This window comes from Acinonyx jubatus, chromosome X (genome assembly GCF_027475565.1).
Source record: "Acinonyx jubatus isolate Ajub_Pintada_27869175 chromosome X, VMU_Ajub_asm_v1.0, whole genome shotgun sequence".
NCBI lineage: Eukaryota > Metazoa > Chordata > Mammalia > Carnivora > Felidae > Acinonyx > Acinonyx jubatus.
The window spans coordinates 122,261,307-122,273,214 of NC_069389.1; the positions used below are offsets into that span (position 1 = coordinate 122,261,307).

At 40.1% G+C, this 11,908-nt stretch overlaps 1 pseudogene; it reads right to left on the bottom strand.

Moving 5' to 3' along the window:
* Positions 1 to 9,269: 9,269 nt before the first annotated feature.
* LOC128311530 (60S ribosomal protein L31-like) lies at positions 9,270 to 9,636 on the bottom strand (annotated as a pseudogene).
* Between the last annotated feature and the right edge of the window lie 2,272 nt (positions 9,637 to 11,908).

Below are 11,908 nucleotides of genomic sequence, written 5' to 3' on the forward strand. Positions count from 1 at the left end.
GCTCAAAACACCTGGACCCGCTGGTCAATCTTAACATCACAATGAAAAAGAGACACAGAGACATTAAGTATCTCCTATTGGGCTGCAGATGCAATAGGAAGTACAAAGCACCATCTCTGACATATTTTTGCCATGGAGCCAAACCTGAATCTGATGATGAAGCCTCAAGTTCTGTCAGTTCAGGGTACATGCTAGTGACAGAAGAATATGTTGAGAAACACAGCAGGGGTGTGATCTGCCAGATCCAGGATTTCCAAAATTCAATGACACAATGACCTAGTCTCTTCCACAAAAAAAAAAAAAAAAGATAAGATAAAGGAAAAGCAAGAGATGATATGTATTAAAGGAAATTTATAAAACATATTAAAGAAATGCAGTCTGGACATCCTGTTTGAATTCTGATGTAAACGAGCCCATGGTAAAAGGACACTTATGAAATTAATTGGAGAAATATGTTGACTAGATATCAGATAACATTAATGAATTTGTTATTGTGTATATTGATAGTATTTTTATTTTGTAGTGTGGGTTATGAATAAAAACATACCTAGGATTTGCTTTAAAATAATTGAGTGGAGACAGGAGCAGTAGCAGAGTTGGAGAGCGTAATATATGTGAAACAGAATGAACTGTATTTTGATAATTGTTGAAACTGGGTGACGAACATGTGAAGATTGTTATACTGTTGTATCACTTAGGTGCATGTTTGACACGTTCTAAAAACACTCCTGGGGGCGCCTGGGTGGCTCAGTTGGTTAAGCGTCTGACTTCAGCTCAGGTCACGATCTCACCGTTTGTTGAGTGTGAGCTCCGTATTGGGCTCTGTGCTGACAGCTCAGAGCCTGGAGCCTGCTTCAGATTGTGTGTCTCCCTCTCTCTCTGCCCCTCCCCCCCCCCTCTCTCTCAAAAATAATAAACATTAAAAAAAATTTAAAAACACTCCCAATACCCTTATTCGATATACTCAAAACCTCAGAAAACCTCTCAGGCCTTCCCTGATCTTTTTGGCCATATGATGTACTGGGGACCATATGGGCTTTGGAGCCAGACAAACTTAGACTCAAATACTGGGTGATCTGGAACATACTACTCAACACCAACTTTGGTGATCCTCAGTGCCTGGTTTTGTAAGATAAGGATGACTTACTCCATCCCTGCTGCAGAATTTTTTATTTGAGTTTAGTTGATACACAATGTTATGTTAGTTTCAGATACACAACACAATGATTCAACTTCTCAATATGTTATGCTATACTCACTAGAAGTGCAGCCACCATCTGTCACCATACAGTGCTATTACAATATCATTGCTATATTGCCTATGCTGTGCCTTTTATTCCTGTGACTTATTGGTTCCATAACTAGAAGTCTGTATCTCCCATTCCTCTTCACCATTTTGTCCATCTCTTCACCCCTTCCCCTCTGGCAACCATTAGTTTGTTCTCTGTATTTATGTGTCTGATTATGCTTTTTTAAAATTGTTTATTCATTTGTTTTGTTTTTTAGATTCTACATATGAGCAAAATCATATGATATTTGTCTTTCTCAGTCTCAGGTCACGTAGCATAATACCCTCCACATAGATCCATGTTGTTGCAAATGGCACAAACTCACCCTTTTTTATGGCTGTGTAATACTCTACTGTGTGTATGTCTGTGTGTGTGTGTGTGTGTGTGTGTGTGTGTGTGTGTTCAAGCCCACGCATACATTCCACATCTTTCTTATCTATTTGTCTATCAATGGACACTTAGGTTCTTCCATATCTTGGCTATTGTAAATAATGTTTCAATGAACATAGGGGTGTACATATCTTTTTGAATTAGTGTTTTCATTGTCTTAAGGTAAATACACAGAAGTATAACTCCTGGATCATTCACTGGTTCTCCATGTAATTTTTTGAGGGACCTCTATACTGTTTTCCACAGTGGCTTCACCAGTTTGCATTCCCATCAACAGTACATGATGCCACTTGTCTCTTCACATCCTCACCAACAATTGTTACTTCTTGTATTTTTAATTTAATTTTTATTTTTTAAATGTTTATTTATTTTGCAAGAGAAAGTATGAGTGGAGGAGGGGCAGAAGAGAGGGAGAGAGAGAATCCCAAGCAGGCTCTGTGCTATCTGTGCAGAGCCTGACACAGGGCTTGATCTCATGAACCACGAGATCATGACCTGAGCTGAGCCAGACGTTTAACTGACTGAGCCACCCAGGAGCCCCATCTTGTATTTTTTATTTTAGCCATTCTGACAGGTGTAAGGTTGTATCTCATTGTGGGTTTGATTTGCATTTCATTGATGATTAGTGATGTTGGCCATATTTTCATGTGTCTGTTGGCCACCTGCATATTATTAAATGATTTATTTTAATGAATTTGCTCCCATGATTCTGGGAGATGGTAAGTTGAAATCTGTAGGGCAAGCTGGCTAGTGAGAAATTCAGGGAAAAATTGACCATGCAGTCTTGAATCTTAAATATATATGGTAGCCTGGCCATCTAGAAACTGAAATGGGCGTTGATGTTGTAGTCATGAGGAAGAAACATATAGCACATGCTGGCAGTATGGAAACGCAGAGAAACTCCATGTTAAAGTCAGGCAGTATTCCTTCCTTCCTCAGAAACCTTACTTTTTGGCCTTACACATTCTTGAGGGTAATCTCCTTTAATTAAAGCCATACACAATCCATCACAGCAACATCTATATGAGCGTTTCACTTAACATCCAAGCGCTATAGCAATCCTGTGTGGAATACAAAGATAGAAGATAAGGCATTCCTTACATCCTCAGATGGTAGTTTTTGAAGAAGCACTGGGGGCAAAGAAGATATAACTGTATCCAGAGTAAGTGTCCATTACAGTAAAAACAACACTGCCCCTTCCAATCTGAAAGTGTCCCAATGTAATCAACCTGCCACTAGGTTGATCACCTGGAAGATGGTGCCATATTAATGACTCAGTTTTGATCTCTGATGCTGGCAGATTGAACATCCAACAGTGCCCATAGCCAGGGGAGCCTTATGTTACTGTGTCCATGCATATCTTCCATCCCGTGACAATGACCACTATTTTGATGACCCCATTGAACAATGAAAAGGTTGGCAGGATAAAGAGGCTGACTGAGATCCACAGAATGGATCATCTTATCCACTTGATTCTTTTTTTTTATTAAATATAATTTATTGTCAAGTTGGTTTCCATACAACACCCAGTGCTCATCCCAACAAGTGCCCTGCTCCCTGACCATCACCCACTTTCCCCTCTCCCCCACCACCCATCTACCCTTAGTTTGTTCTCAGTCCTTAAGAGTCTCTTATGGTTTGCCTCCCTCCCTCTCTGTAACTTTTTTCCCCCTTTCCCTCCCCCATGGTCCTCTGCTAAGTTTCTCAGGATCCACATATGAGTGAAAACATATGGTATCTGTCTTTCTCTGCCTGGCTTATTTCACTTAGCATAATACCCTCCAGTTCCATCCACATTGCTGCAAATGGCCAGATTTCATTCTTTCTCCCACTTGATTCTTAAAATCTTCCCGATTCATGTCAGCCTTTAATGAGCATTCATATGGGACACAAATAATTTCATGGTTTTTGTCCATTGAGAGAGGTCTGTTGTTGGGGAAGTAGCCATTGTGTTACCTGCCACCTCTCTTTGGGATTGTCCAATTCTCTTGTGTGTGTGTGTGTGTGTGTGTGTGTGTGTGTGTGTGTGTGTATTCTATAGCTATTTTCTTTGTGGTTACCATGAGGATCACTTTGTTGTATTCCATCTAATGTGGGTAACATCAAAATGAAAACCATGTATCATTTTGCTGTATCTTCTTTTTAAACCTATCAGAAAGAAAAGAATAAAAAATGTGCTTTGTTTTATGCATACACCAAAGATTTGTGCTTAGCAGCCACAGCACATATAAGATGGGGAAATTCTGTTGGAAATGTATAGCTATAAATGCTTACACTAAAAAAGGAGAATTATCTCAAATCGACAACCTAACTTTTCAACTTAAGGAACAAGAGAAAGAAGAAAAACTACACCCAGAGTCAGCAGAAGGAAAAAAGGAATAAAGAATTGAGTGTAAATTAAAAAAAAAATAAATTAAATAATAAAAAAGAACAGAATAGAACAGAGAAAATAAAAATTAGAATAGAAAACTAGAGAAAATCAGTGAACCCAAAAGTTTGTTGTTTTTTTTAATAAAAAGGACAAAAGTTAGGACACCTGGGTGACTCAGTCGGTTAAGCGTCTGACTTTGGCTCAGGACGTGATCTCACGGTTCATGAGTTTGAGCCTCATATCAGGCTCTGTGCTGACAGCGCAGAGCCTGCTTGTGATTCTCTTTCTCTCCCTCTCTCTCATTTATTCTGCCATAAGAATAATTTTTTAAAAAATATTTAATAAAAAACAAGCGTTAATTGTTTGAATAAAGAATAAAAATGTATAGAGAAAATCAATGAAACCAAAAGTTGGTTATTTGGAAATATCAACAAAATTGACAAACCTTTTTGCTAGTTGAACGAAGAAAGACAGAAGACTCAAATTACTAAAATCGGATATGAAACTGGGGACATTACTTACTATCAATCTTACAGAAATAAAAATAATTATAAGAGAGTGCTATAAAATAATAGTACACCAACACACTGGATAGCCTTGATAAAATGGACAAATTCTTAGAAACACAAAGCTTACCAAGACTAAATCATGAAGAAATATAAAATCAGAATAGACCTCTAAGGGGATTGAGTAAATAATGAAAAACCTCCCAACAGAGAAAAACCCTGGACCTGATATGGCTTCACTCATAAATTCTACCAAACATTTAAAGAACTAACCACTACTCTTTCTCAAACTCTTCCAAACACTGAAGAGGATAGAGTATTTCCTAACTCATTCCATGAGGTCAGTATGCCCTGAAACCAAATCCAGACTAGAAAATACAGGAGAAATATAGACCTTATGAACACGGAAGCAAAAATTCTCAATAAAATACTAGCTAACTGAATTCAACATGTTGAAAAAGGTTGTAAACCATGACCAAGTAGAATTTATTCTTGGAAAGCAAAGATGGTTCAACATATGAAAAAATTGATCAATGTAATACACCACATCAAGAGAATGAAGAGGAAACACCCTCCCCCAACACACACATAGACATTCACCTCAATTGATGCAAAAAAAAAAAAAAAAAGCATTTGACTAAATTCAACACCCTTTCACAATAAAGACATGCAATAAACTGGGAATAGAATGAAATTACCTCAGCATAATAAAAAAAAGCATATTTGAAAAATTCGCAGTGCAGTCAGTGGCAAAAGACTGAAAGTTTTTCATTTAATGCCAGGAGCAAGGAAAGGATTTCTGTTCTTGTCATTTCTATTGAACAGAATATTGGAAGATCTAGTTAGAGCAATTAGACAAGAAACAGAAATTAAAGACATCCTAAATGGCAAGGAAAAAGTAAAATTATCTCTATTTGCAGATGATATGATCTTAGAAGTACAAAATCCAAAATATTCCACACCAAAAAACCCCTGTTAGAAGTAATAAATGAATTCAGCAAAGTAGCATGATATAAAATCAACATGCAAAGAAAATAAATTGCATGCTTATGCACTAGCAAAGAACAATCTAAAGAGGAAATTAAGGGAAAAAATAATTTACAATAGCATCAAAAAGAATAAAATACTTAGGCAGTAAGTTAACCAAGGAAGTGAAAGACCTGTATAATGAAAGCTACAGAATATTGCTAAAAGAAATTAAAGAAGATATAAATAAATGGAAAGACATTCCATGTTCATGGATTGGAATGCTTAATATTATTAGGATGGCAATACCACCCAAAGCAATCTACACATTTGATACAATCCTGATCAAAATCCCAATGATGATATTGCAGAAACAGAAATATCCATCCTAAAATTCTGATGGAATGTCAAGGGACCCTGGATGGCTAAAACAATCTTAAAAAAGAAGACAAAGCTTGAGGACTCATACTACCTGAGTTCAAAACTTAGTACAAAGCTACAGTAATCAAAACAATTTGGTACTGGCATAGACACATGTATGAAACAATGGATTAGAACAAAGAGCTCAGAAACAAACCCTCTCATGCATGATCAAATGATTTTTGAAAAGGGTTCCAAGACCATTCAATGCAGAAAGGTCAGTCTTTTTAAAAATGTTGTGGATAAAACTGGATATCCACGTGCAAAAGAATGAAGTTTGACTCTTGCCTAACACTACATACAAAAATTAACTCAAAATGGATTTAAAAAAAAAAGAACCTAAACATAATATACAAATCATGAAAGTCCTAGAAGAAAAATAGGGCAAAGCTTCATGAAATTAGATTTTGCAGTGATTTTTTTTAACGTGACACCAAAATCACAGGCAACAGAACTAAAAAATAGACAAATTTGACTTCATGAAAGTTAAAAACTTTTGTGCATCAAAGGACAGTATCAACAGTCAGAGTAGGGGCTTAGTGAGGTCAGGCGATCAATGGAGCTTTAGTGTAGGTCCATCTTGCAGTGGTCACAGTGGTTCCTCAAACTCATCCTGTGGTTATTTCCACAGTCCTGGAATGCATAATTTGAGTAGACATACAAAGCAACTGGTGGAACCCCCACATTCGCTCCCTGACCTGTGGAGTGAGAGGTACTACAGTGGGAAAGGCCAAGGGGAAGCCACCAGAATTGCCTCTACCTAGGAATATTGCTAAAAGAAACACTACTTCCATGGAGGGATTGTAGAGATTAATGCCACTATCAAGGACTTGAAAGATGAAGGGGTGGTGATTCCCACCACAGCCCCTTTCAACTCAACTATCTGGCCCGTGCAGGAAACAATGGATCTTGGAGGATGACAGTGGATTATTGTAAAGTTTACTAATTACAGCTACTGTTGCAGATGTGGTTACATAGCTCGAACATATCCCCTGGTTCTTTGTATGCGGATATTGATCCATTATATTAATTTCTTGGGACTGCTATAACACGGTACCACAAACTGGGTGGTTTCAGTAAGATAAATTTATTGTCACATAGTTCTGGAGTCCAGAAATCTAAGATCAAGGTGTTGGTAGGATTGGTTCTTTCTGAAGACTGTGAGGGAAAATCTGTTCCATGACTCTCTCCTAGCTTCTGGTAGCTTCGGGCATTCCTTGGCTTCCAGATGGCCATCTTCCCGCTGTGTTTTCATATTGCTAGCCCTCTTTACTTGTCTGGATCTGCATCCAAATTGGGATATGGGATTAGAGCCCACCCTAAGGACCTTAACTTAATCATCTGCAAAAGTCCCTTTTGCCAAGTAGAGTCACATTCACAGGTACTGGAGGTTAAGACATCAACACCTTTTTAGAAGTCACAATTAGACCCAAAACATCTGGAAAATGGTTTTTCTTTGATACTATTAGTAAATAACACTAGAAACCATTTGCCAACATTACTCCTTCATTGTCCTACCCCAGGAGTATATCAGTTCTCCAGGCCTAAATCATAATTTAACCCACGGAACCTTGACCACTTTTTCTTTACACAAGGCATCACATTGGTTCATTACATTGATGACATTATCCTGATTGGACCTGGTAAGCAAGAAGCAGCAACTACTCTAGACTGACTGGTAAGACAGTTGCGTGTCAGAGGGTAGGAAATAAATCTGACAAAAATTCAGGATCCTTCCACCTAAGTGAAATTCCAATAGGTCTAGTGGTATCAGGCATGTGGAGATATCCCTTCTAAGGTGAAGGATAAGTTGTTGCATCTGTCCCTTCCTACGGCCAGGAAAAGAGGCACAACACCTCGTGAGTCTTTTTGGATTTTGGAGGCAATGTATTCCTCCTTGGGGTGTATAATTTCAAGCCATTTACCAAGTGTTCTAAAAACCTGCTAATTTTGAGTGGGACCCAGATTAAGAGAAGGCTCTGCAGCAGACCTAAGATGATGTGCACGCTTTGTCACTTGGGCCACATGATTCAGCAGCCCCAATGGATGTTTGAAGTGTCAGTGGCAGATAGGGATGGTGTTTGGAGTTGGAACCTTTGGCAGGCTCCTTTAGGTGAATCACAGCACAGGACCTTAGATTTCGGAGCAAAGCCCTGCTATCCTCTGCAGATAACTACTCTCCTTTTGCAAAACAGCTTTTGATTTCCTTCTGGGCTTTAGGAGAGACTGGATGCTTGAACATGGGCCACTATATTATCATGTGACCTCAGCTGCCCATCATAAATTGGGTGTTATCTGACTCACCAAGCCATAAAGTTGGGCATGGACATCATCAAATGGAAGTGGTATATATGTAACCACGCTTGAGCAGGCCCTGAAGGCACAAAGAAGTGAAAAGTGAAAAAGTGGCCATAATGCCCCTGGACCCCACTCCTGCTACACCGCTCCTCTCTCCAAGCTTGCACCTATGGCCTTATGAGTTCCCTATGATCAGTTGACAGAGGAAGAGAAGACTTGGGCCTGGTTTGCTGATGGTTCTGCACGATATGCAGGCACTACCCAAATGTGGACATCTACAGCACTGCAGCACCTCTCTGGGACATTCCTGAAGGAAGATGGTGAAGATAAATCCTTCCAGTGGGCACAACTTAGGGGCAGCACACCTGGTTGTTCACATTTCTTGGAAGGAGAAATGGCTAGATGTGCGATTATACAACAATTCATGGGCTGTTGCCAATGTTTGGCTGGATGGTCAAAGACTTGGAAGGAGCATGATTGGAAAACTGGTGGCAGGGAGGTCTGGGTACAAGGTATTGTGAATAGAGTATCTCTGAACGGGCAAAAGGCATAAAGACATTTATGTCCCATGTGAATGTTCACCAAAGTGTAACTTCAGCAGGGGAGGACTTTAATAATCAAATGGATAGGATGACCTGTTCTGTGGATACTAGTCAGCCTTTTCCTCAGCCACCCCATGTCATCGCCCAGTAGATGATGACCACAAAGTGGCCATGGTGGCAGGGATGGAAGTGATGCATGGCTCACCAACATGGACTTCTATTCAGCAAGACCAACCTGGCTACAATTGGTCACTGCTAAGTGACCAATCTGCCAGCAACTGAGACCAACAACACTTAGCCCCCAGTATGATACCATTTCCAAGACTGGTCAGCATGGCAGCAGGATGATTATGTTGGACTGCCTCCATCTTGGAAGGGGCAACGTTTTTTCTTGCTGGAATAGACACTCCGGATACACATTTTTCCTTCCCTGCATGCAATTATTCTCCCCCTCCCCAGTTTTATACCTTTATTTGACAATAAATGATTAATTCCCATCCACATCAACTGTCTGTAGATTTTTGAGAGTGGTGACAGGTACAAAGGTAACCAGTGTATAGAGCTTGTCTGGTGAATCTTCATCTTTGTTACGTTTCCTGGACAACCACACATGGATATGGTATGGAACATTCCTTATTCCTTTAGCCCAGACAGCTTTGTTCCCATCTCCTTCATGGCAAATTTCTGGGTCTCTCTGAGTGCCCAGTGGCACGCTTCTTGAAACCTACTCCACGGATGCACTTGTGAATGTTGATGGTGTGTTCTCTGGTCACTATCTCAATAATGGCAGAATGGACCTTATTCTTCTCACCATCCTTCTTTGCAGGAGCTGTTCTGCTGGGCCCAGGTTGGAAAGGAAGTGTATACAATTATTCTGACCAGACTACTATCCATGGACTTACAGGTGCCTTATCCACGATCACGGTATTCCACACTGCATTACTTCTGATCAAAGAACTTCCTTCATAGCAAAAGAAGCACAGCAATGGGCCCATGCTCATGGAATTCATTGGCATCACCATGTTTTCCACCTTCTTGAAGCAACTGACTTGATAGAATGGTAGAATGGCCTTTTTTAAAAAACGCTTATTTATTTTTGAGACAGAGAGAGACAGAGCATGAACGGGGGAGGGTCAGAGAGAGAGGGAGACACAGAATCCAAAACAGGCTCCAGACCCTGAGCTGTCAGCACAGAGCCCGACGCGGGGCTCAAACTCACGGACTGCGAGATCATGACCTGAGCTGAAGTCAGACGCTTAACCAACTGAGCCACCCAGGCGCCCCTAGAATGGCCTTTTGCAGACTCAGTTACATTGCAAGCTAGATGGCAATACCTTATTTCTTTAAAAAATTTTTTCATGTTTATTTTTTCGTTACAGAAAGAGAGACAGAACACTCGCGGGGGGGGGGGGGTAGAGACAGAGAGAGACACAGAATCCAAAGCAGGCTCCAGGCTCTGAGCTGTCAGCACAGAGCCCGACGCAGGGCTCAAACTCACAAACCATGACATCATGACCTGAGCTGAAGTCAGATGCTTAACCAACTGAGCCACGCAGGTGTCCCAAGATGGCAATACCTTCTAAGACTGGGTCAAGGCTCTGCAGAAGGCTGTATATACTCTGAATCAGTATCCAACATATGACCCTGTTCCTCCCATAGGCAGGGTCCAAGAATCAAAGGGACCCACTAGAAAAATGTTTGCTTCCTGCTCCATAACATTGTGTTCTGCTGGCCTAGAGGCCTTAGTCTCATAGGGATGAAGGTTTTCCAGCAGAGGACACATTGAATTGGGAGTTAGGACTGCCACCCAGCCACATTGGGCTCCTCATGTCTCTGGGTCACCAGTCAAGGAAGGCAGTTACTGTACTGGCTGGAGTGACTGATCGTGATTATCAAAGATTGTTACTCAACAATGTAGGTAAGGAAGAGTGTGTCTGGATGTCTGGAATACAAGAGATCCCTCACAGTATCTCTTAGTACTACCACGGCCTGTGGTTTAGGTCAATGGAAAACCACAACAGCCCAATTCAGGCAGGACTATTAGCGGCCCAGACCTTCTGGTATGAGTTAGTCAAAGAACAATGACCAAATGTGGTTTTTTTTTTTTTTTGTTTTTTTTTTTTTTTTTAGGCACAGAGGAAAGGAAATGAAAGATGGTAGATATAAATACCGACAACCATTTGACCAGTTGCAGAAATGAGAACTGTAATTGTTATGAGTATTTCTTCTTTGTTATGAGCATGTTTCTATGTAGGGGTGTGTGTGCATGTGTGTGTGTGTGTGTGTGTGTGTGTGCGTGTGCGTGCATATGTGTGTGTGTATACATTCATCAATAGATAGATAGAACAAATATAGTTTTCCTTCCCTCTGTTATCCCCATATCATGTTTCATAAGATGAATTGATTTTATTTCACAGTATTTACATTAAAAGATATCAAGTAGAAGAAGGAACATCACCCAAGGGCTTGCATCTCTACTGGTAAAAGGGTTAGTGTGTTTTCAGTTGTTTCATGTTATGTCAAAGTACGACTTTGTTATTGTCTTTACTTTGAGATTAGTAATAGTTTAAGGAGATTGTACAGATGTCAATATAAGAAGAGCAGGGCTGTGATGGTCAATTTCACACATCAACTTAGCTAGGCTATGGTGCTCAGTTGTGTAGTCAAACACTGGTCTAGGTATTTTGTGGCTATGATTAACATCTACAATTAGTTGACTTTAAGTAAGGAGATTATACTCCATAGCTTCCTTAATAATGAAAACTAAGGTTTCTTGGGAAGGAAAGAATTCTGACTCAAGACTGTAATATATCAAGTCCTGTGTGAGTTCCAGCCTGCTACACTGCTCTATACATTCCTTTATTTATTTATTTTTATTTTTTTATTTTTAAAATATAATTTATGTCAAATTGGTTTCCATACAACACCCAGTGCTCATCCCAACAGGCGCCCTCCTCAATGCCCATCACCCACTTTCCCCTCTCCCCCACCCACCATCAACCCTCAGTTTGTTCTCAGTATTTAAGAGTCTCTTATGGTTTGCCTCCTTCCCTCTCTGTAACTATTCTTCCCCCTCCCCTCCCCCCTGGTCTTCTGTTAAGTTTCTGAGGACCCACATAGGAGTGA